The sequence below is a fragment of the Microtus pennsylvanicus genome, chromosome 3 (genome assembly GCF_037038515.1).
Source record: "Microtus pennsylvanicus isolate mMicPen1 chromosome 3, mMicPen1.hap1, whole genome shotgun sequence".
NCBI classification, from domain to species: Eukaryota; Metazoa; Chordata; class Mammalia; order Rodentia; family Cricetidae; genus Microtus; species Microtus pennsylvanicus.
The window spans coordinates 83,989,424-84,013,272 of record NC_134581.1 but is presented as its reverse complement, the minus strand read 5'-3'; the positions used below and the strand labels follow the sequence as shown (position 1 = coordinate 84,013,272).

Sequence of the window (23,849 nt, the reverse complement as noted above, 5' to 3'; positions counted from 1 at the left end):
CCCCCACTGTAAAAGCAAGGGCACTAAAAATCCTGCTGTACAGCATCCTTGGGGTGACCGGAGGAGCCTAAGAGACATAAATAGGATAAGGCTCTGAGACTGAAAAGCAGAGTAAGCTCAAAAGTAAGACAATTAAGTTGCATTTCTTTCCAGGGATTGGAGTATCTCCTAACCAGCGGAGGCTAAGGTTCTGGCGGATGCTGGAGACTGTCTGTGTAACTGGAAGTTTCTCACCTGGTTCTTGGCAGGCCAAACTTCTAGGGAAATAAATGGCAGGCTCCCTGTAAACCAGATGATCTGAAACAGGGTCCCCTCCTCTTTCTCCCTCTGGAGGTGGGGGTCAGGAAGGACCGACAGGAACGGAATGTTTACTGTGTGGGGGTTCAGATTGCAGCTGTACCCAGGGACTCCACAGAACTCTCACATCTCAGAGATTCCCTGTGTTTTCTGACTTTCCAGGAGGGCATGGAGTGGGGGACTTAGAACGGCCCTTTGTGATAGTTTCTGGCCTGAGAAGCTGGGCAGCAGGGCCAGTGTTTACTTCCTCATCGGGTGCTGGAGATATCTGAGACGATGACTCTGATAACGCAGTGGAGCTGGAGACAGCAACACTCCAGTGGCCTGCTGCAACCTCCTTGACTTCACCCGCACCCCCCCCACCACCACCACTGGAATACAGAATGGTCAACACTTCCCTAACCCAGGCTCCCTCCAGCCAAGAAGGGCAGTGGAGAATAAGCCAGAAATTTAATTTTTCCCTGGAGGCTTGCACATTTAGTTAAGGTACAAGCTTAGCCATGCTGTCCATGGCAAGGCGGGGTGGCGGGGGGGGGGGGCATCTGTGGTCCGTAGGTACCATAGGTGGAGCCTCATACCTCTATCGACACCAGAGGGTGCTTCCAGCAGGTCTCTGATTAGAATGACCTCACTACTTAGCGGGTGATGAGGGGTAGGGATAGCACATGGCCAGAAGTGACCTGCATCTCTCAAACCTCAAACTTCTAGGTCTGGAGACCAAATGTGGTTTTTCCAGTTATGTCATCCCTGCTGTGCTTTTCTTGCCTGCAATGCTTTAGTTCCCCTCCTTGCCAGTGTAGTGTCTACTTCAAGGTCCAGCTCTGATGTCATGTCCTCTGTGAGTGCTCCCTGGATGTCCTCCAGGCATCACAGCCACCCCCAGCTCTGGACTCTTCTGGCAGGCAAAAGAGCCATGTCTACATTGCCAAGATGGCTCTTAGATCGTCATCAGATAAGCAGCGTCAGGTTCCAAGCTCCTTGTAGCGTGGTCTGCCCTCTTTGCGCACAGAGCTTGCACACAGTAGGTACTTAGTAAATGTTGACTCAGAGGGCAGTGCATCCTTTCCTGGCTTCAAGAAATCAACACCCAGCAAATGAGGACCGGAGAGATGGCTGGACTTCCTGAAGGTTGTCCTGGGCAACCACTATCTTTCCAAATGGCCTCTCACTGTCTGCCTTGTGCCCAAACCCTGAGTCCACCAAACCCAAACTGTTTTCTTATCAACGATGAGACAATAGATGATCTTTTGACATTTCCAAGGCTGTTTGGAAGAGGGAAAGATAATATGTAATAAATTCATATACTTCTGTGTGTTTCTTGGCTCTGGCAGCTAAAATTTCCATCTCTTTATGCAGGAATCCTGGGGAGCTGAAATCCTTGATAATGCCAAACAATTCAACACTTTACACTCTCTTTACTCTGTCTGCACCACGGAAAAATATCGACTTGATGCTGCCAGCTGTGGGAAGTGAGATGCCATATCCTTTCTGCATGCAGAAGTCTATTCCCATTTGCAGGATGAGAGTTTGGATCCTGAGTTTGATCTAGGCAAAGCAAAGGGCAGCCTGGTACTCCTTGCCCCTGGGTCCACAGGCTGCAGGGTGTTGCACACCCGAGACTATCTCTCTGCCCTTCTGCATGCTCTGCTCCATTCTCCCGCAGAGGCTCCAGCAGCAGCAGATCAGAACCTCTGATCTGAGTTGCAAACAGCACTTCCTCAGCTTAGCGTCAGCCAGGGCCCTGGAGGTTACAAAGCTGCTGCCTTCCAGCTCAGACTCTCAGCTTGGGACAACACATTTCAGCCCTGGGGCTGACATAAGCATGCATTACCAGCACCTTTGTTTCCTAGAAGAGGAAGCTGGGGACAAAGACCAAGACTTGCCCTGAGCCACACTGCAATCTTGCTAGCTCTTCTAGCCCCTTCTCCCAACACCTAGCTGAGAAATTTACCTATTTGTCTAATCACCTTTGAGTCCTGAACAAATATTAAATGCTTGTGATATGTCAGGCATTGTGTTCAGGCCCAGGAAGCTTTCTGAGAGTCCGGGGAGCTCAGCTTTCAGGGATCCTACAGAGACAAAGTGCAGAGCTCTTTCTGTTTGGATGAGGGGAAGTTACTGGGGCAAACAAAATCTGGCTCCTGTCGGCATTTTCAAATCCCTCTCCCCCTCTCAGCAGCCGTTTCCTTCCCCAGTCTTATGCGTGCACACATTAACCTGCATTTCAGGCACCCTGGAATACATTGAACACCTGGAGGCTCTGTTTAGTAATGTATCTTCTCTCCCTTCCCTTTCTCAGTGGTAAGAGTGTGAGTTTAGGTTTAAATATCGGCTCTAACGCTAGTTGGAGAACTGTGGTAAGTTGCTTAGCCTATCTGTGCTTCCTTGGCTTCATATTTAAAATGGAGGTACTGATAATGCTATATAATAGTAAGTGGAATAATACAAGAACGTGTTTAGCATGGTACCAAGTGCATGGTATTAAAATATTCTAGCTGTTGGGCCAGAGAGATGGTTCAATAGGTAAAGGCACTTGCTGCCAATCCCAGGGAATGTTGTAGAAGGAGAGAACTGATTTCCAGAAGATGACCTCTGACCTCCACAGGTGCACTATCACACCTCCCACCCTGCCCCAATAAATGAATGTTATAAATCTTTTTTTTTTTTTTGGTTTTTCAAGACAGGGTTTCTCTGTGGTTTTGGAGCCTGTCCTGGAACTAGCTTTTGTAGACCAGGCTGGTCTCAAACTCACAGAGATCTGCCTGCCTCTGCCTCCCAAGTGCTGGGATTAAAGGCGTGCGCCACCACCGCCCGGCTATAAATCTTTTTTTAAAAGATACTAGTTGTTGCTATTAATTAATTAATTATGCCATGTTGGGAATGAAACCCGGGCCTTGTATGTGTTAGCCAAAAACTCTACTACTAAGCCAAACCCACAGCTTATTATTATTCTAATGGGAAGTGTCCAAAGGAAGGATGAAGCGGACTGGGCAAAGAAGAATCTCCTGCCTTACACTAGTCCAGCTTGGTTGCCTCCAAAGATGCCATTCTATACTTGGGGTGTGAGCCACTCTCTCTGGTCTCCTTTCTGTTCCTATCTCCTCTCTATCTCCACAGTATACGGCTGGTGACTCCACAGCTCAGAACCAGCTGCCAGTTGACATCCTGTGCCTTCCTGAAGAGAGAGCAAGGCAGGGAGGAGAGGGAGAGTGCCCTTAACCCTGAACCTAGGGCTTGGTGGAGTGTCAGCCCTCTGTGGAGAAAGAGAGTCATCTGCCTCCTAAGCCTGCAGCCAGCTCATCACCAGCTCAGCATTATGAAGACAGTTCAGAAACCAGAGGAGAGAACAAAAAAGACCTTCTGGGTGTATGCCACAGCTGTTCGGGAGCCCCTTGTTCTCTTCAGGGTCGGACCCTGAGACCAGGAAACATAAGGTCCATACAGGAAGATCCTCCCACTCCAAGAAGGGGTTAAGGAGGCCAGCCAGGACAGTAACCAGCATTTTACCAGTGGCATTTGTAAAAACTGCACATCCCCAATCAAAGGATCCACAGTAGCCCTTTGAGGCCAGCATGACCATTATTGTTAACTCTGTTTAACTGATGACTAGGTTGGGGCCCAGAGATGCGGCACAGCACGCCCAAGGTCCTGAGTAGGTAAGGGCAGCAGGACCCAAGCTTCCTTATCCTGATTCCTAGGCAAGCCCACCTTCATTCTGCCAGCAGCTCTCCCAGGGACCTTGATCACCTCTGTTTCACAGGGAGAGAGCTGAGGGACTCATCCAAAGTAGCTCACACATCTTACGCCAAAGAAGGCAAAAACAAGAACAAAAACAAAAGGAGTGGCAGGGTCTGACTGTGGTTGTGACTGAGTGTGCCCCCACACGTGTTAGCGGCACGGTCTGACTGTGGTTGTGACTGAGTGTGCCCCCACACATGTTAGCGGCACGGTCTGACTGTGGTTGTGACTGAGTGTGCCCCCACACATGTTAGCAGCACTTGCTTGCACTCTGATAAAACAGTGACAGCTGGTCAGACCAGGTCTGAGAAAGGGACAGAAAAGGACTAACCTACAGGCAACCCACATGGGTTGAAAAAACCCCGAGAATGTGTCAAAGGTCAAGAAATGTAATCTGAGACCAAAAGTTGGAGCTTCTAACAGTCCTAAAGCTCAACTTTCATTCATCCATCGGCTCATTATTATTTCACTCTGATAACTGGTCCCAATCTCTGCTTTCACTTATTCATCCATCCATCATTCTTTCGCGCTAATTAAAATTGTTTGATACATGCTGTTCTTCCCACTGCTCAGAACATAGGACGCAGAGACCTGTCTGTACCTGACCCAGGCTCCCCACTTGTAGGAACTAAGGGCACTGGGGAAGAAACAACTGTATTCTATCAAGCTCCGAGTCAAGTCAACCCCTCCAGCTGTTACAGCACAGCTCGGCCTCCTTGCAGCTTGAGCCTCCCGCTCAGTGAACTCCAGGGTTGAAAGTTAAGTTGACCCAGGTATGTAGTGAGGGAAGTGGTACCACATCCTCAGCTCCATGGCCAAATGTGATGCTCCTGAGGTGCACAAGCAGCCTCCAGCCCAGGAGACAAGCTAGCTGTCAGGCTTGTCTCTCAGCAGGATGCATGCTTGCTTCTCCAGATGCCTGCAGTCCAACATCTGTCTCCGCTGGTATCTCCAGCACCAAGGTATTCTTCCATCTGTTTCCTTAATGCCAGCTTCCGAGGGGCACCCTGCAGCCACTCACTCTGGCCTCCTTTGACTTACTGTCCCTCAACTGCCTTCACTATACCTGGGTCCTCCTAAACCTGCGAAGCCCTCTCCCCTAGCACAGTTCTATCCAACAATCATGTCTCTCATATCCATGTGGCAGGTCCTATGGTGTCACATACCAGCAAGAACAAAGGTGATTAAGGCTGTTGTCCTTTGGAGGGGGGTACCGTGGATCAGGAGTCACAGAAGGTGACAACGAGCAGACCTATGAGGAGGGAAACATGGGGCCCAAGGACAGGCACAAGGTTCAGCCAGGATAAAGAAAGGACCGGGCTGATCTTCAACAAATAAAAATAGCGAGGGGTGAGAGGAGAGTGTTCTAGACAGAGGAAACAGCATTTGTAAAGGCAGCAATAGCACTACACAGCAGGAACAATGAGTTTAACTTGAAGGACAGCTCAGAATGAGGCTGCCAAGGCTAGAAGGGTCCCATATGCCAAGCTCAAGAGCTTAGCTTTTTCCTACCAGGAAAAACTTGCTTTTTGTTTTCCAAGACAGGATTTCTCTGAGTAACAATCCCAGCTGTCCTGAAACTAGCTTTGTAACTAGGCTGGCCTAGAACTCACAGAGATCCAGAAGCCTGCTTCTGCTTCCTGAGTGCTGGTATTAAAGGCGTGCGACACCACCTCCCAGCAACAACTTGGTTTTTAAGACACAGAATGAGTTCCTTCAGTTCAAGAGCCTGCTTGGACTCAGCCCCACACCAGCACTGGGTGTGGGTCCCAGGACCCTGTGAACGGTAAGCGAGCACTCCACCCCAACTGTGCATCCCCATTCCCTTCTCGGGACTCCTGCCTTTGTTACACAGTGCCACTCACTTGGCTAAAAATTCTCACGTAACTGGAGCTGCCCCCACTGCATGGAGAGGAGAACTTGTTCTCCATCCAAGTTTAGATCTCCAGAAACTAGCAGCTGGCAGGAGATACTAGGTGCCCAATAACTAGTCCACCGTTGAACGAATGAGCTCAAACTGGAGTTGATTTTCTTGCCTCTGGATGTCTGCCTCCATCCTAAACTCTCTGTTTAGACTGACCTGAAACTCTTGTTTCCTCCTCTACACAGGAGGAAGCACAGCACAGTTGGCCTGGCACTTGGCTGGTTTGCATTCGCAGATGCAATACTGAGGGATGGAAATGGTAGTTTGTTGCTGACCTGTGCCAGGTGTCAGGGCTACAGCCTAATGGTTGTCAGGTTGTGTCCGCACTGAACACGCACACACTTTCTCTTGTCCTTAGTCCCTAAACAGTACTGCAGAATGACTCCTTACACGGCATTTACATTGCGTCAGGTTTGGTAAGAAACCTGGAGTTGATTTAAGGTACACTGGAGGATGTGTGTAGTTTATATGCAAATGCTGTCACATTTTTCTTAAGAGACTTGAGCATCTGTTGACTTTGGTACCAGACGGAAGTCCTGGAATCCATCCCCCATGGACACTCATGGACAACTGTGCTCCGAGGATTACTGAGAAGGGTAACAATATTAGTGAAAATGCTTAAGGCGCTACTTAGCACGCAATAAACACCCTTGTGTTGGTTCCCCTTCTCTTTCATTTACCTGGGGCTTATTAATTACCTACTAATTGCTAGGCCCTGTTCTAGGCACCATGTTCAAAGCAGCAAATTAAACGAACTCCCTGGTTTCACAGGACAGACTTCGAACCGGAGGAGGCAGATCATAAACAGGCAAATGCAGAGAAGAGCCAAGAAGGTAGGTTACAGTGTTAAGGGCAGGAGCAGAGGTACAATCTGCTTCTCTATACATGCAGTCATAGAAGCTGTTTGGTTAAATGACAATTGAACAGAGACTCAAGTGACCTGTGTGTGTCCCCAGAGGAAGCATGTCTTAGGCGCAGGGTCAGAGGAGGGGAGGACACAGCTCCAGCAAGCACTGGAGAAACAGTGGACTAGGCAGGAATCTGGATCCTCTAAGGCCCTGTGAGTCGTGGGGGAGGCTCCGAGTGTTTGCTCTGCAGGAAATCCTCTTGAGGGCTTTTCAGCAGTGGAGTGACATGACCTGACTGACTGTCATTTTAAATGGAGACTCTGACAGCTGGGTGTAGCACAGACTGAAAGGGAAGGGAAAAGTGGGGTGAGAGGTTAGGAGGCTACAGCCGTAATCCAGGCAGGGGACAGCAGGAAGTGGAGCTAGCAGGGTGGGCAGGAGAGTGGGGGCGTGTCACATCTGATGAGCTTTCTGAAGACGTGGTTGGGGAGTAGGAGAAGAAAAAGAGCTGGGATAACCCCAGTGGGTGTACTCCACCTCTGACTGTCCCCCCAGTCCTCCCTTCACAGACCTGAGTGACTGGAAGCATTGATTTACCCTTTACCGAACGGCAAAGGCTGCCTTCCATGCGCTGCCTGGTATGGGGGTGGAGAGAACAAAAGAACATTCTCAGAGAGCTTTTAAACATATCAGACAGGAAGAACTGCACATATAATGAGGAAAGTGCACAGAAAAAACATCTATGAGGGAATAACCGGCAGAAGCCAAGCGCCAAGACACAGCAGACCAGAAAGGGCTGGGCTAGGGTGTGACTCAGCAGCTGGGGCAGCAGCCGGTACCCCACATTTGTGAGGCCCTGAGTTCAATGTTTGGCATTGAATGAAAGACAAAGAAGGGGTTAGGAGAACCTTCGGGAAGGGGGCAATTCATGGCGACTCAGGTTCAGACACTTCTTTGAAGGTCACCTTCTTGGCAAATTCAGTGAAGTGACTTTGTCTCAAACTTCACTGAGCTCATTGTCACAGCTGATGCTAGGATCTGCAGCCTTCTTCCACATGACCCCCCTCCCTAAGCTTCCTTACAAGCCTTCTTTCTCACTGCGTGTGTCCTATCCTGAGACCACTGTGTCACCCAAGGGACACACTTGCGTCCTCAGTGCACTCCTTGGGGCTGAGAGCTGTGTACAAGCAGACACATATAGACATGTGTACACACAAGTACGTGTACACACACTCACACTTTCACCTGCATTTACACACACATCCTGACTCATGTGAGCACATGACTCTCACACCCATGTTTCTAGGGCTAACCACTCTCCCAAGGACTTTCATCTCAAGTGGACATATCCTTTGCATGTTGGCGACATCATGATTGTCCCAACAACAGCTTTAAGCCCTAGAGTTAACTGTACCGTGATCTCGTGAGTAATATTGGCATCCCATGGTCCTGATCTTCCTTTGCTGTCTTGTCAATCTTCCTGATTGATCTGAGTAAACTTCACTCTTTGCTCAAAACTGAAGGCTCTGACTCACTCGTAACAAGACAAAGCTCTGGTTTCTCAGCCAGATTTTTCCTTCTCCCCCTCATCTTGTCTCATTCCTCATTCTTAGAAGACCCCAACTTTGTACCCAAGATACATGGAGAGCCAGCAGTTCTGGACAGATCTAGCTGTGTCAGTCCTTCCTCACATAACCCCCATGACAGTCTTGAAAGGTAAACCTGGACCTGCTCGCTCTGGAAATGAAGAGATGGATTCTTGATTAGATTGATACCCAGCAAGTTCCAGGGCTGGTGGACAGCCCCTTCTACTCTCACACCTACCCCCTTTCCACCTTGTACATTGTGCCCTGCTTTCATTTTATCTTCCCACAGACGAGAGCTGGCTCATGGTCCAACTCCAATAGCTTCTCTTGCTATTCCCCCTCCACATCCTGTTCCAGATTCCACCTCCCTACAGCCTTTATACCCCAGACCCCCCTCCACTAAGCTCAACTTCTTCCAGCATCGCCATTCAGCACTGGTTTCTTCCTGTTGGTGTATGTGGCCCCTTTAGGGTGTTTCTCTCAACTCCTCAACTGCTGCCCCTACCTTCTCATCTTGCCCTTGTGAACTGTACGCTTTATGGGAACAGGAACTTCAGTTTTTATGCTTCAGGACTCACCGTTGACTAATGGACAGACTCCATAAAGGATATAGTCCATAAATACGTCGGGCCATGAAAATCTAGTAACAACTAGTTCGTTACCAGAAGTATTCAAAACAACTTCAAATGGGAATCGCTTGTATTTGTGTTTTATGTGTTTCCTCTAGTTAGCATGGAAATCCTTCTCTGAGATTACAAATTAAATAGGATAGGGAGGATAGGGAGCTTTGTGATGTAAGAAAAATATTGTTATAGCATTAGTGGCGGTGAACTACAGAGCCCAGCTTGAGGGGGCAGCTTCCTTCCTCACATGCAGTTTTCCACTGCTCAGAATGTTCTGGAACATTCCATCAAAAAAAAACCCCTCCTTTAATCAATGTTGGGGAAAACAAGATTAAAGGTAATATTCCTGGCCATCTTAAAGAAAGAAAGAAAGAAAATCAAGTAAGAAATAAAAGGGAGATGGGAGAGGTAGCCACCCCACTGAGGAGAGAGAAGAAAAGAGAGGAAGAGAGGGGAGAGAAAGGAGGGGAGAAGGGGAAGAGAGCTTTACTTGTAATTGTGATCTTATGAGGATGGATTCTTCCTAGAGTTTAGAAAGACAAGATTTACAAAAGACAAGCAGGGATATTTTGTGGAGAGTTTTGAACAGTAGCGACATGGTGCCCAGAGGGAAAGGGATCAAGATACAAGACCAGAGCTTCTGTACAGGAAAGCAAGGAAATAGACAGTTGAAAAGGAAGAAATTCAGCTGGGTGGTGGTGGCACATGCCTTTAATCCCAGCACTTGGGAAGTAGAGGCAGGTGGATCTCTTGTTCGAGGCCGCCTTGATCTACAGAATGAGCTCCAGGATGGTGAAACCCTGTCTCAGGGGAAAAACAAAAAGAGGAAAAAACTCAGGTAACACCCAACACATGGCTGAGTACCTCAGAGACTCAAGAGCCTCTCTCTACTCCAAAGCTCTGAGAGACATTATGAGGAAGTAGAGGGAGGAAGAGCACTGTCCAATGCCACTTATCTGCCCACTTATGACCCACTAAAATAGAAATAAAAAGGCGATTTACTGAGCAGCCAATTAAAAGCATGTGGTAAGAAACTTAAGCAGAAGAAAATTATATGTGTATATATGTTACATATGTAAGAATTGTGTATGCAAAGGTATGTATCTGAACTATATGTATATTCCTCTTACTCCTGACTGTGGGTCCTTTCTCTTTGCCCCCAAGGCAATCACTGTTATAATTTGTGTCTGCCCCCCCCCCGGTAGGTTTTGTGTGTGTGTGTGTGTGTGTGTGTGTGTGTGTGTGTGTGTGTGTGTGTGTGTGTGTGTGTAGGGACATTGGGTAGCCAGGTACTGTTCCTCAAGCACTGCCCACCTTTTTCTGCCTTTGGGCAGGGTTTCTCGCTGGCCTGTTGCTACTGAGTATGATCCTCTGACTGGCCAGCAAGCCCGAGGGATATACTTATGTCTGTCTCCCTAGTGCTGGGGAGTAACCATATTCAGCTTTTTGATGTGAGCTCTCTGGATAAAGGGGTAGGCAGTTTACCTGATGAGCCACTCTTCAAGTCTGCAAATGTGTTTCTAATGTAAACATCAGCATCATCTGCAACTTACTTTGTCCTGTACCCATCCCATCCTCATCCCATCCCCATCCCATCCCATCCTCACCCTCATCCCCATCCCATCCTCACTCTCATCCCCATCCCATCCCATCCCATCCCATCCCATCCCATTCTCATCCTCATCTCATCCTCATCCCATCCCCATCCCATCCTCATCCTCATCCCATCCTCATCTTATCCTCAACTCATCCTCATCCCATCCTCATCTCATCCTCATCCTATCCTCATCCTATCCTTATCCTCATCCCATCCCATCTTCATCCTATCCTTATCCTCATCCCATCCCATCCCACCCTCATCCCATCCTTATCCTCATCCCATCCTCATCCTCACCCTCATCTCATCCCATCCCATCCTCATCCTATCCTTATCCTCACCCCATCCTCATCCCATCCTCATCCTATCCTCATCCTCATCCCATCCTTATCCTCAACCCATCCTCATCCTCATCCCATCCTCATCCTATCCTCATCCCTTCCCATCCTCATCCCATCCTCATCCTCATCCCATCCTTATCCTCAACCCATCCTCATCCTCATCCCATCCTCATCCTCATCCCATCCTCATCCTATCCTCATCCTCATCCTATTCTCATCCTCATCCCATCCTCATCCTCATCCTCATCCCATCCTCATCCTATCCTTATCCCCATCCTCACCCTCAACCCATCCCATCCCATCCTCATCCTCATCCCATCCTCATCTTCATGTCATTCTATCCCATCCTCATCCCATCCTCATCCTCATCCTATCCTCATCCTCATTTGATCCTCATCCCATCCCATCTTCATCCTCATCTCATCTTCATCCTCATCCCATCCTCATCTTCATGTCATTCTATCCCATCCTCATCCCATCCTCATCCTCATCCTATCCTCATCCTCATTTGATCCTCATCCCATCCCATCTTCATCCTCATCTCATTTTCATTCTCATCCCATCCTCATCCTCATCCCACCCCATCCCATCCCATACCCATCCCATCCCACCCCCATCCCATCTTCATCCTCATCCCATCCCATCCTCATCCTCATCCCCATCCCATCCTCATCCCATCCTCATCCCCATCCCATCCCCATCCCATCTTCATCCTCATCCCATCCCCATCCCATCCCATCCCCATCCCATCTTCATCCTCATCCCATCCCCATCCCATCCCATCCTCATCCTATCCTCATCCCATCCCCATCCTCATCCCATCCTCATCCTCATCCCATCCTCATCCCCATCCCATCCCCATCCCATCTTCATCCTCATCCCATCCCCATCCCATCCATCCCATCCTCATTTCATCCTATCCCTTCTCCACCCCATCCTTGGAACCAAAACCTAATCAAACAACCAAGGATCAAACAACACCCACTCCTCTACTTTTTGGGTTCTGTTTACCCTAGACTCCCCACTTTCCGGTGTTCCTCAGTGTTGATAAATGTCACAGTCTTGTTGGGGAGAGCTAGTAACAGAGTCCAGGAAAAAAAGCATGCAGAAAAAGTCCACGCAAAAGCAAGCTCTGCCACTGAGCCACCTCCCTCACCTAGTGTCCCCACTCTTGAAAAGATGCCCTTCCTCTCTTTCAGGTCAGTCACTTCTCAGGCATAAGGTGCTGTGGACTACATGGAAGAGAAACTACAGCCTGCTTATGCTGGCAAAGGGAAGTGGAAAGAAAGCTGTCTTCCTGTGAGTGCTAACTGTACAGGTCCCAGCTGGGCCCACCATGGGCCCAGCCTTTCAGGGAGAGTCAAGGATTGAGTTCCATCTGTACAGGACACAACAAGAGCATCCAGAATCCACATGGCTTTCACAAAGAAGTCTGTGAACCTGGACCATAGAATCAGCACCCTTAGCAGACCAGGCTTCTGAGCACTGTGCCCAAGGCAGGGGTCCAGTGGGGCTGGCTGTCTCCTGCTGCTGTCACTGCTACCACCAAAGAGCCTGTCATTAAAGCTTTGTCCCCAGTTTTCTGATTTACATGTACAAATAATCGCTGTCAGGGGCACGAGCCCCAGAGAGCAATAATAGATTCTGGTAGTAGCAGATGCAGGAAATAAAAACAAAAATGAAACACACCAGCCTGGCAGAACTCGATGCCGGGAGGAGTCCTGGGGGAGCAAGGCCTGCTGGGTATGTAGACCTGAGAGGAGACAGCAGTAAAGTATCGACTGCTGTGGGTCCCTTGTAAAAGTCAGTAAAGGGTGTTTTGTAAAATTGGGGTAATAATATACAGACATATTACCCTGAATGTGCCTGATCTCATCTGATCTCAGCTAATCAGGGTGAGGCCTGGCAGTACATGGATGTGAGACTGCCTGGGAATACTGACTGACGTGGGTTTGCTGGTCATGACTATACACCATGCCTACCTTTAATCTCAACACTTCGGAGGCAGAGGCAGGCAGATCTCTGAGTTCAGAGGTCATCCTGGTCTACAGAGTGAGTTCTAGGACAGCTAGGGATATATGGAGAAACCTGTCTCAAAAATCAAAACCAAAACAAAAGAAGAAACTGTGGTAACACACATATAAAACAAGCATGTCAGCTTAACCATTTTTAAAGCACACAATTCACTGCCACAATGGCATTCACACTGCTGTGCAAACGTCACCAATACCTTAATAGTCTTCTGTCACCCCAGCAGAAACGCTGTGCCTTTTAAAGCGATAACAACCCATTCTCACCTACTCCAGTCCTCGGCAACCGCAATTTACTCCCCGGTTGATGGCTTTTCTAACTAAATACTAAAAAATACAGTATTTGTCATTTTATGTCTTATTTTTATTAGTACCATGTTTCTAAGGTTCATCCATGTTGTAGCATGTGCCAGAGTGGCATTCCTTTTTTCGTGGCAGAATAATATTCCATTGGATGGTAATGAACATCCATCAGTGGATGAAGACTTGGTTATTTTTAGAATTTAATCAATCAATATGAAAATACAGTCATAATCAAGGCAAGTGCAAATACATGTTTGAGTATGTAAGAGGAGAACGGTTAGCTCAACTGGTAATTCTCTGACATGAGGATCCAGTGTTTGGCTACCCTATGATCTATGAGAATGGTTCAGTCTCTGCTCAGGAGGCAGAGTGCTGCGCACAGTGGTTTTAAGAGGCCACACAGCATCTTTGTCTGCTCTGGAATGGGTACAAAGAGCACCAGGGACCTTAGGAGAAATACTCCCCTGGCTCTCTAAGTTTGCTTTCTAGTGCGTTCATGCATACTTGGGAAATGGTCCACCATAAACTTGCACTCCAAGAGACAGCTATCCTTAAGCTCCACTTACTGCTTCTGATGGGTGTCACCTGCTCTAAGTCTCTTGACCTGTTCTGTCTACTGTACCATCCTGCCAGAATCAGGTTTTGCAAAGTGGGATCCCTCAAGGCAGAAAGTGGGTATGGCACCCTTGACGCTTAACTCTGCCATCACCAGGGCGCTGGTGTTAGGGCATCCTCCCCCATGCCTGCACCCTCTGCTAAGCACGCCCTCCTCCTGTCAGACTCCTGTGGTTAGCTCCTGCCTACTCCCTAGATTCAGTTTGGGCGTCACTCCTCTGTATTGTTGCCTTGATGGAGTGGGGTAGCCACCTCTGGCTCCCACAGTGCTTCCCAAATTCTTTCTGGAGGCTCTTATCAGCCACTTCTTGTTTTCAGGTTACTGACCTATTATCCTACCACATTTTCAACATAATGAGAGTATAGAATGAGCGTCTTATCTCTGCATCCCTAGCCCTAGAACAAGCCCAGCGCATTGAATGAATAGATGAATGAGAATAAAGAATGAATGAACCACGTTGCTTAATGAATGTCTATTGGATGAATGGGTGCATGAATGAATGGAGTCCCAGGGACTGCAATGTGCCTGGTACATAGACTTGGCCTACAGCCAAGCCCTCATTCATTCATCCATTCATTTCTTCAGAACAATCACTTCTATGTGTCAGTCTCTGTCAGGTGCTGGGGCTCCAATGCCAGTGAGATCCAGGTTCTGTTCGCAGGAAACCCACCTAAGAGTAGATGTAGGCAGAAGTAAACAAGAAGTCTACCCCAAATGACTCCACTGCCCCAGAAGCTCACAGGGACTTGCATCACATCAAAAGACCAAACAGGGCTTCTCAGCTCCACCAGTTGCTGGGCACAGCTGGCTGTGGAAGGAGTGGCCAATTAGCATGCCGCACACACCTGTCGGTGGCTGTGCTGAGGATTTAGGGGTGAGAGAATTAACAATCAGGAGGATTTTTTGGAGCTCCCAGAACCCAGCCCAGCTCACATCAGAGGCATCATTCTCCTTTAGGGATTCATTCGCTCTGCACAGCTGGTTAATTTTTCATCAAGAGGTGGGGGTAGGGGGTTGGGCGAGTGCTCTGATCCTGTATTCTTTCATGCTGGAGATGGGGCGATGGGGCGAGGAACACACAACCTTCTATCCACTTTATTATTATTTTTCTTAGATGAAACAGGAGCAGATTGTGGTTGCCAGGCAAGACCCAGCCCTCGCAACGCTTGCTCTGTCGCTAGCTGATTAACAGTTATTGGGCAAAGGATAAAGCATGCAGCAGGCTCAGGCCGCTGGTGAAGGTGCTTACACATTTAATGAGCACTGGGTGACATGCTAGTGGCGAGCAGGGATTGTTTTAGGGGGGTGATTTAAGGCTCTCATCTTCTGTCCCACCTTTATTCCCTTTTCCACTCAGATCTGGCTAAACTCAGCCCCACTCTGGCCCTGGGTGGCGGCTACTTGCTCTTCCGCAAACACATCCTTCTTCTCTAGGGACTCCAGTCACAGCACTGGGGACACCTGCTACCGTTCAAATCTGACCCAGAACTTGGAAGTTCAGGGCTGACGATAACATCTGTTTGTTCATCCAGAACATGGAAAAGAGGAAAAACAAGACGATGACCACCTCTGAGGTACCAACGTGTTTCACTTCCGTGGTCTCGCTTGACTCTCATTAAGAGCGCTTACTGGAGGCCTTCTAGGTGCCCCACATGGAAAGGGACCCCAGGATGTAGTGAGATGAGAACAGGGTGACAAAAACTGCATCATCTGCGGGATGGCAGGAGCACCATGTTGCTGGCTGGGAAGGGAGCAGCTAAACACTGTGCCCTGCATGATGTCATCCATGAAGGGTGCTCTTTCCCTCTTTTCTCAAGCACATCCCAACAGAAGTCTCCCATAGGACAATGGAGAGAGTTCACCGCTCTGCAGGGCCCAGGACTGCTGGGGGTACAGCCAGCAGAGCCGAGGACGTTCCAGCTGTCCATTCTCGTAGGACCTCTAGGCCTGAGATAACTGAGGGAGATGGATTCAGAGCAGCAGAAAGGTACCAGGCACTTAGGACTTACTGTGTGCTTTGAGTTGTGCTATGTTCCCGCAGGCTATGTGCATGAGATCATCCCCTCTCTGGAAGAAGGCAGTTTTGTTATAGAGACAGAACCTACAGGGGAGAATCTGATAGATGGTGTACTCTAAACAGCAGGCAGTGAAGCTTATGAACCTCCTGGGGATACGGCTAAGATGCAGACTCAGACTCCGGGGTCTGGACTGAGTGGAGACATGCAGCGGCATTTCTCACAGCCTCCTAGTCCTTGCTGATGTCACTGGTCCCTGGACCACACTTCCAATAGCGAGGCTCCATCCTGAGATCTCAGAGGAGCCAGCACCCGCCTAAAGGCTGTGTATGCATACATGGTTTGCAGTCAGCAGGGGACATAAAGCGTCAAGTAACGATACACAGAGCAGAAGAAAAACAGGCAGTGGTTGTCTTGCTCAGGCATTCTATGGGGCTGACAGGTCATGGGACACTAAGAAAGGATCTTGACAACATGGAAAAACAGACTCAAGCCTGGGAGCCAGAGACAGTCTCTAGCCCTGACTGTATGACCTTGGAGTAGCCACTTCCTCAATCCAGAAGTGTTTACAAGGAATCCAATGATTCTCGACCTGGGCAGCATATGAGAACATCTGGGAAACTTTTCAAATAACAAGAGTCTGGCCCTCTTCCCAAGGGTTTTATGTAGTGGTCTGGGGTAGAGCTCAGGCCCAGGTAGCTTTGAAAAGCTCATGTGTATCCTGGGCCCAGAACTATCCTGCTAGACAACTGACCTCTGAGGTCCGACTTAACTTCCTCATCTTTTCATACAGACAGTGAGGGCCAGGAGTCCTGGCTTCTGTTCCTGGGCATGCGGCCTGGAGCAAAACACAAGATCAGAGAACCTCTAAGAAAACCTCCTCCGCTGTGCCAGAAGTCTGAGCAGGGCTGTGGAGGAGGCCAGGTGGAGGGGCCTCCCTGTCCATCTGGTTCCTATTAATCTCCAGGCATGTTTCACATCCCTGGCAGGTACTTGGAGCTGGGAACAGCCCCCTGGGTGGCCCTCAGCCGGGCCCTTTCAAGCCAAGCCCTGCTGACAAGCTACAGGGCTCTGTGAGGCCCTCCTGGCTTCCAGTCACCGTCCTGTCTTCTCTTGGGGATAAAAATCCCCTAACAAATAAGAAACCAAAGGAGGCAGGCCCAGGAGCCTGGCTTCTCTTTCATTAGCAGTCTGTCACAGAGCGTGAAGGACTCCGATAAATTCTGCCGCTCAGCAGCTGCCGAGGAGACCCGGGAGGAAGAAGATTCATTTGCTCCCTCAAAAGACTGAGTCTTCAGGAATTTCCAATTCCTTTCCTCCCCCACCTACTCAGCTAGGAATTAGTCCAAAGCCACGTGTTGTCCAAGGTCAGCCTGGAGATATCCAGACTTGGGGGGCTAGATGGAGTCACAGGCTGACTGAAGGAGGCATGGGCCTGGGGGAAGGCTCAGGTCCTGAGCACCCCTTTTTTCCTGCAGACATGGGGACGAGGAGTTTAACTCTTCTGTTTAATGATGACTGTGTCCTTCCCCAGGGCGGGAACCACAGCAGCTTTATGTAGCTACTTGGTGTGAGTTGCTCCACCAGGCTCAAGTTTGCCAGGTCTGGTTGGTGGAGGTGCATGGGTAGATTTCTTGCCTGGAGACTGTCTTGACTGGACCCTTCCCAAAGAAGGCACGGTGCTGTTGTCAGGTCTGGGCTCCAGAGTGAGGTGAGCCACAGTGTCATCATCTCCTAAGCTGTGTGACTTTGACTAAGCTAATGAACCTTTGTGCCTCCCATCTATAAAATAGGAATAATAAAATGTGTACCTCATAAAGTTATTGGCCATCTCCTAAGAGGGAGAAAAGCTCCTCTCCTAACCTGGCAAGCTCCCAGGCAGCAGGAAGCATAGAAGTGCTTGCTCCGGAGTCCACACAGCACGTGTGTTCCTAGATGAAAGCAGCAGTGGGGTCCTCCCTCTCGGGAAGGGACAAGGAGAACTCATCCTGTGGTCTGTGTACACACAGTGTGTGCTGTCCTTAAACGCTCTGATCAGGCATCTCTGGGAGGCTCTGGTCAAGCAGCAACACCAGCCCCTAGAACACGAGGCTACAGGCGTCTCTAAAGTTAGAAGTCAAGGCCAGATGCTCAAGGAACTGTGTGAAAGGGAGGAAGGCGCCAATTCAAAGCTCAGCCCTGGTCACAGTCCCACCAATCCTGGTGGCCTGAACCTGGGAGGACCAGCTGGGTACAGGCGGGCGACGGCTGACCGTAGGAGCAGGTGTTGAGGACTCCTTTTCCCTATAGCCTCAGTAGGCAGCAAGGAGAGGTCTGTGTAGGCTCAAGAAATAGCATGGTGCCCACCAGCTAGTGCTTGTAGATTAGATGCTAAAACTTAAAAACAGCGAGCAAAAAGCCATTCTGGGCCAGAAAGATAGTTCAGTGGGTAGAGGTGCTTGCTGCCAGACCAGACAACCTGACTTCAAAACCCGAGACCCATGTGGCAGAAGGAAAAAACCAAAATAACAAAAAACAAAACAAACAAAAAACTCCTGCAAGTCTCCCGTGTGTGTGTGTGTGTGTGTGCGTGTGTGTGTGTGTGTGTGTGTGTGTGCGCGTGTGTGTGTGTGTGTGTCTTTGCATGCTCACACAAGTACTGGGAACTCCTGGAACTGGAGCTAGAGGCAGTTATGAGCCACCCAGCATGGGTGCTCAGATCTGAACTCAAGTCTTCCTCAAGAGCGATGCTCACTCTTAACTACTAAGCCACCTCTCCAGCCCTGGGTAAACATTTTATGTTCAAATAGGATTCTTTGCTTCACATTTTTCTTTTCTTTCTTTCTTTCTTCCTTCCTTCCTTCCTTCCTTCCTTCCTTCCTTCCTTCCTTCCTTCCTTCCATCCTTCCTTCCTTCCTTCCTTCCTTCCTTCCTTCCTTCCTTCCTTCCTTCTTCCCTTCCTTCTTTCCTTTCTTTCTTTTTCGTTTTAATTTTGTGTATAAGTGTTTTGCTTCCAAGTCTTTCTAAGTATCACGTGTATGGAGATCCCACAGAGGGCAGAAGATGCCATCAGGCCCCTGGGATTTGAGTTACAGACAGCTGTGAACCACTGTGTGGGTGCCAGGAATCCAGCCTGGGTCCTCTGGAAGAGAGCAAGTGCTCTTAACCTCTGAGCCAACCCTCCAGCATGAATTCTTTACTTTTCAATGGCTTCCTAATACTTTTAAGGCATGTTTTGGCTTTTTACAATTTAATTTTTGACTAATTTGATTTTTACAGATGCAAGTATTTGGAATTCCAAATATAGGCGGCTCTCAGGTTTTTGATACCTGCCCACTGCAGGTTTTTTTGCTTTGTTTTTTGTTTGTTTTATTGTTATTATTTGTTTGATTGATTGGTTAGTTGGTTGGTTTGGGGTTTTTGCGGCAGGGTTTTTCTGTGTAGCCTCGGCTGTCCTGGAATTCACTCTGTACACTAGGCTGACCTTGAACTCAGAGATCCACCTGCCTTTGCTTTCGGAGTACTGAGATTGAAGGCATGTGCCACCACTGCCCAGCTTTAAGGTCAGTGCTGTAGCCCAGCATCTGTTTTCAGTATCCATGCTGCCTAGGTATATCTACCATGAAATGAACATGCATCGTGTGCCTGGCCCTGGGCTGGGGCTTTTCTTGCAATGCTTTAGGAACCTCACCATGCCACAGCCCTCGCTTGTGGCATATCTTCTAAGACCAGTGGTGTGCCGGCTTAACCACCTCTCTAGAAGGATATTTTCACTATGGTTAGTTTTAGGCTATCAAAGTCAAGTCCCCAAATATGAAGTTGGGAAGAGACTCAGTAGCACATATCACACAGTAGTTCCTCTGTATATCTGGTAGGTAGGCTGCTTAGGAAGGCAAGAATTTTGAGTATTTATTACCTTTGTTTTAATATAATTTATCTATTATTTTTGTTGCATTTTCAAGACAAGGTCTATGTAGCTCTGGCCATCCTGGAACTCCCTGTGCAGACTAGGCTAACCTTGAACTCACAGAGATCTGCCTGCCTCTGCCTTCTGATTACTGGGATTAAAGATGTACAACACTATGCCCTACTTAATACATTGGACAGTGCCTATATATGATTTAATTTTAATAATGGCAGTGCACAGCAGCTGACTTCTGAAATGTCTGACAACCGAACTGTCCGTTCTTTTAAGCTGCCCCAGCACATTCCCCTGCCTAGAACCCAGCTATTGCTCCCCAACTTCCTGCTGGCTCTCATGCGACGCAGCAGTAGGAATAACACCAGCTCAGCAAGTGAGGTGCAACAGACTATATGTTGGGCCCTTTATCCCCACCTCACAGACGAGTGTGTAGGTGAAGTGACATGGGAGCTTAAGAGACACCAAGGTTTCGATACTGGATCAAATCTAAGTTTGCTAGCCTCTCACTATGAATGGGAAATTTTTTCTCTAGTCTATGCTGTACACGTGCAGTGCCCTGGGGTAGAGGTTCTCAGGGTTTCTTCTCAGTCTAACGTTAGAATCCTAGAGGTCAATAGGAATATTGGCTAAATCCCTGTGTTGGTCTCTGAGGCAGTGGACAAGTCATGCCCCATAGGCCTCGGATCCCCAGCTACAGAGAAAAGGGACAATAATCTGCATGGTCTTGATGGTTCCAGACTCTAAGGCATGATGGGACAGCACTTCTACCCAGCAGGTCTCAAGGGCAAGGAGGAGCCTAGATCCCATCCTCTGTCATGCAGCAGCTTGCTCCCAGATAGGGCGATTTTGTGATTCTCAAAGTAGAGCCCTCCCCCACTAGCCCAGACAGTCCCACAGTGGTGTCATACTGGACACCTAAACAGCTGGACCACGAGGTGCCTTCATAGAGGTTGGAGCATTCGGTGATGAGACAGGCAGATGAAGAACGGTTTGAGAAAGGCTGTTCAGAGCCCGGGATGGAGGCCATCAGGGGAACAGTTGACCTCCAGAAGTCCCTGGTGGAGGTTGGACTTGTGCATTTCCTGAACTAGATTGATTCCAGGCCTGGAATCCATCATTCCCTTCATAATACAAATAATCACCAAATGTGCTCAAGCACTTGGTAGCCTGGATATTCACTCTAGCAATTCTCTGTGTGGACAGTGATTAGACCATCATTATCTTAATGCTTCTTAATTTATCTTTCTGATTAGCAACTTACCATTTTATTTGCAAAAAATAGCCTTCTGCTGGGTGGAAGCCAGCTGAGCACAGCAGCTGCCATTTCTCTGCACTAAATCAGGCCAGGCTTAAGTTGGTTTTCTGGTGATGCTATTTCTTGTGTCTTGGCTGTATCAGGCACCACAATCCATCATGGTTGTTGTTGTGGAGCAAAAGCACACCCCTGGGGGCCTGTGGGCAGAGAGGTCACCTCTACTCAGTCATAGGGCCCAGGATAAGACACACTCTAGGAAAGGCTCCCAGAGTCTCCGCTCTTTACTGCTTGCATGAGGGTGGGGGGTGGTACAGGTATGCAATAATATTTGCCATTGAAAAAGCACCCTTTTATTTTTTAGCAATATTTGGGATCTACTATCTCATTTAATTTTCAAAAACACCTCTCTATATGCATACCACGATCACTTCTGTTTACTAAGACAAAAAAGGTGGCATATTTGCCCAAGGTCCTAGGGATACGGAGCGGCACAGCTAGTTTTAAGCAAGCTCTCTGTGAACTCTTGGGACCAGAGATCCTCACTGCTCCATTACACGATTTTTTTTCTAGGCAGCATGAGATGAAAGGTTCTCCAGCGAGCATTGCCAGGGTGACTCCAAGAGAGTAGCACCCCTCTGGTTTCTTACACACAGAAGCGCCCTGAGAGCAAGCATCTTTTTATTTGAGCCACAGACAACATTCCCTTTTATGTTTTATTTTTTTAAAAAAATTACTTATTTTTATGTGTATGGGTATTTTGCCTGTATGTATGTATGTATGTATATATGTGTGTGTGTGTGTGTGTGTGTGTGTGTGTGTGATACATGCATGCAGTGCCTGCAGGAACCAGAAGAGGATGTTACATTCCCTGGGACTAGAATTACAAATGTTTGTGAAGCGTCATGTGGGTGCTGAGAATTGAATCCAGGTCCACTGGAAGAGCAGCCAGTATGATTAACTGCTGAGACACCTTTCTGGCCCCATAGACAGAATTTTCACATTTTCCGTTTTCTACCACCATGAGGAATTAGTTCCTCCCTTTCAACCCTTTACCAGCTGCCTTGCTCAAGTCATGGGAAATCTTCCTTCTAGTCACCCCTCTGGTTCCCCCATATTTTAGCAGATCACACTGTGGTGTGGGAGGTCCTTCTGTCTATGAGTTGCTTTATTGGTTAATGAATAAAGAAGCTGCCTTGGCCTGTGATGGGGCAGAATAGAGCTAGGTGGGACAACTAAACTGAATGCTGGGAGAAAGAAGGCAGAGCCAGGAGAAGCCATGTAGCCCCACTGGAGACAGATGCTGGATGCCGGACAGAACTTTACCAGGTAAGCTACAGTCACACAGCAATACACAGATTAATAGAAACGGGCTAACTAAAGATGTAAGAGCTAGCTAGCAATACACTTAAGTGACTGCCCAAGCAATGATTTAAATAATATAGTTTCTGAGTGGTTATTTCAAGTCTTGGCAGCCGGGAACAAACAAGCAGACTCCTACAACAACACTGCTTTAGGTTTTTTTTTTCCCCTTCTTCCATCCAGAGGATGTCTTTATCGTTTTCTGTCCCTGTGCTACATAGCACATATCTGCCAAGAAGAGCTGCCGTTGTCCCTAAGAGGTCCATCATCATTCCATTTGGATGCTCAGACTCCCTGTTTCCCGTGTTTCAACTGTTCCTGACTCATAGGCTGAATAGGGTGCCTAGACATTCAGGTGTAGGAGGGAAGGGTAGAGAGTCATGAGTTGGTCTCCAAGCTTCAGAATGTCCTTAAGTATTGAGAACATACTGAAGAATCAGGTGGCTGCAATGTTGTGTCTTAACCCCAATCTGAGATCTTGAGGTTATATCTGCTATCCCATTCATCTCCCTGGCCATTGGATATAGCTTTTCTAAGATGGGATTATGGAAATCTGGTCTGTATCATCTAATATGCGAGGTAATAGTCATATGAGGCTATCAAAATTAAATGTAAAAGTAATTCAGTCCCACATTTGTCTAGCCTTATTTTAAATGCTTAGTGATTGCATGTAGCAAGCAACTACTAAGCTGGCCAGAATAGCATAAGGACATTCCCATCACCGTGGAAAGTGCTGTTGGACTGCCCTTGTCTGAATTCAGTCTACTTGAATGCCTTCATAAATGAAGTTAGATACCTACAAGGTTCTAATTAAAGCAGACCATGATCTCACTAGATGGGAGGGTCAATGCTTTTTAAAGTGTGACGTCAGTACCAGTAACATCACTGAGAATTTGGAAATACAAATTTTTAGGTCGACAACAGACCTACTGAATACAGAGGCAAGTCCTACCAATGTATGGGTAATAACCTTCAGGTGATTCTGATGCCCGCCACACACTGAGACAGCTTTGTGTCAGTTACCACAGTAATACTGCCATGAATATTATTTCATTTAACCTCAGCATGGCACTGTGAGATTAACAGCATATTCCCATTTTACAGACCAGAAACTGGGGGTCAGAGTAGGAAGTAACTAGCCCAAGTTCATACAATAAAGGCAGAGTTCAGGCCAAAGTCTCCCAACTTGGAGGTCGCAGAGACAGCCTCTTTGTCAAGTGTCCTTTAAAAGGCTGGGCATGTTTTAGTTGACGAGCTCAGCAATGAGATTCAGGACAGAAAAAAAAAACATGGCTAAAGCCCCCAAAGCGGCCAAGGCAACAGTGCTAGCTAACTAAATCAGATGATGTCAAGGGTTACCCACCAGGTCCACTAGAGATGGCTCCCAGTAAGTACACCAGACCAGTGGCTCATGAC

General features: G+C 48.1%; 1 protein-coding gene across 4 annotated transcripts in view; it reads right to left on the bottom strand.

Annotated features, from left to right (window-relative positions):
- Pknox2 (PBX/knotted 1 homeobox 2) overlaps positions 1-23,849 on the bottom strand; it is a 275,213-nt gene that overhangs the window by 134,304 nt on the left and 117,060 nt on the right. Inside the window, exon 3 of one of the 4 annotated variants that reach the window (XM_075966368.1) lies at positions 21,081-21,271. The exons of the other annotated variants lie outside the window; for them this stretch is intronic. The gene's annotated coding sequence lies outside the window, so the exon portion shown is untranslated. The remainder of the gene's footprint in view (positions 1-21,080; positions 21,272-23,849) is intronic. 4 annotated transcript variants of the gene reach the window in all.